The sequence below is a fragment of the Petaurus breviceps genome, unplaced genomic scaffold (genome assembly GCF_028583685.1).
Source record: "Petaurus breviceps papuanus isolate PSGF00001 unplaced genomic scaffold, PetGlider_PUasm1.0 37, whole genome shotgun sequence".
NCBI lineage: Eukaryota > Metazoa > Chordata > Mammalia > Diprotodontia > Petauridae > Petaurus > Petaurus breviceps.
The window spans coordinates 58,320,065-58,322,172 of NW_027186296.1; the positions used below are offsets into that span (position 1 = coordinate 58,320,065).

The 2,108-nt window shown below is 39.7% G+C and overlaps 1 pseudogene; it reads left to right on the forward strand.

Annotated features, from left to right (window-relative positions):
• The first annotated feature begins 824 nt into the window (after positions 1-824).
• On the forward strand, positions 825-1,561 carry LOC138168583 (elongation factor 1-beta pseudogene; annotated as a pseudogene).
• The last annotated feature ends 547 nt before the right edge of the window (positions 1,562-2,108 follow it).

The following is a 2,108-nucleotide window of genomic DNA, read 5'->3' on the forward strand; positions in this document are numbered from 1 at the left end:
ATAAATGCCTATATAAGTAGCTACATAATAAATATGAGGAGAATAAATACAAGGTACCAGTGGAAGGGCATTAGCATTATGGAAAGATTTCCAAAAAGGTTTCTAGAAGCAGGTACTTGATCTGCAGATGGGAAATTGGTAAGGAGATGAGGAAGGAATATAGTTCAGGCCTTTGTATGCATACATGGAAAGTAGATAGAGGTTCCTTTTCAAGAAGCAGAGCAGCACAATTGACCAGATGACAGTTTAGTAAAGAGAGTAATATATAGTGAGGTTAGAAAAACAGATTGGGGCCAGGTTTTTAAGAACTTTAAAAATCAAGCAGAACAATTTATATTTTATCCCAGGGCAAAGTTACTAGAATTTACTGAGGGTTACTTTTGTCCTTCAGTCATTTTGGGGGGGAGGGACTAAATGACAAATGATTGTGTACATGATATAAGAAAATGTGAAAAGCTGAAGATAACAGCAAGGTTTTTGTTTTGTTTTGTTTTGTTTTAACTGTTGGGTGTTATGTTTAGGCAGCATTAAGTAGACATTATTCTTGTAGAATTGGAGAAAAGAAAGGAGTAAAATGGAAAAAATGAAAAGTAGATTGCCTCCATATTGTAGATGGATTGTGCCTTCAACAGAACCTGGAGAATGGTGATGCTTTCAGTAGAAATAAGGAGATTTGTGTGTTTTTTGTTTTGTTTTGTTTTTCAGTTGGCGGCTGGCGCTAGTGGGTTCACACGCTGCGCTGTTTCCCTACCAGCTGAGCTCAGTTCCTCAAGCAAGTTCCTGCAAGCTGCTTTCTCCTCTTCCTGGTCTCTCCCACCACCACCATGGGCTTCGGAGCTCTCAAGACACCCGCAGGCTTGCAGCACCTCAGTGACTTCCTGGCGGACAAGAGGGGTTTGTGCTGTCCCAGCCCTACATTGCAGTATTTGAAGCCCCGGCCCTCCACCCATCCACCTGTACCACGCTCTCTGCTGGTATAACCACATTAAGTCCAATGAGAAGCAAAAGGCAAGCTTGCAGGAATAAAGGAGGCTTTGTGCAAGTATGGGCCTGCTGATGTGGAAGATACCACCAGAAGTGGAGCTACAGATACCGTAGCAAAGATGATGACGACATTGATCTCTTTGGGTCTGATGAGGAGGAGGAAAGTGAAGAAACAAAGAAACCAAGAGAAGAACGCCTTGCTCAGTATGAATCAAAGAAATCAAAAAACCCTGCGATTGTTGCCAAGTCTTCCATCTCACTGGATGCAAAACCTTAGGATGATGAGATAGATATGGCGAAACTGAAGGAATGTGTCAGAAGCATTCAGGCAGATGGCTTGGTCTGAGGATCTTCTAAGCTAGTTCCAGTGGGACAGGCATCAAGAAGCTTCAGGTACAATGTGTGGTTGAAGATGATAAAGTTGGTACAGATATGCTAGAGGAACAGATAACTGCCTTGGAACACTATGTGCAATCCATGGATGTTGCAGCCTTCAATAAGATCTAAAACCTACCATCCTCAAAAAGTACATTTAAATAAAAACATTTGCAAGCAAGGGAGAAAAAAAAAGAAATAAAGAAATTTGGAAGAGATATGAGTTTGGGGGTAAAAATAACAAATTCTCATGAGTCATGAAATGTTGGCCACAGCCACCTAGAAGTCATGACTAGCTATTTGGACAAAGAATGATTCAAAGCATAATCTATGAAAGAAAATATATCAAAGAGGTATGTTAAAAAAAGTGCTAGAGCAGAATAGAGTTAGAAGACCTGGGTTGGAATCCCAGTCTTACTAATAACCAACTATATGATCTTGAGGCATTCCTTATCTATGAAATATGGATGCTAATTTGATTACTTATGCCATAAAAGTACTGTAAAGATTGAGTGTGTGTGTGTGTGTATACACACACACACACACACACACACACACACACACACACACACATAGAGCATTACTACAGTATCATTTTGTAATACTTGGGGAAAGAATGTTAGATTCTTCTCAGAATCTTTGTCTATGTTTTACCCCTTGAAGTTACTATTGTAAATATGAATTTTATTGGCAGAGACTTTATAGTTGCTTTATGAGGTTGGTGTACTTTGTTGGGATTGTCTATTATC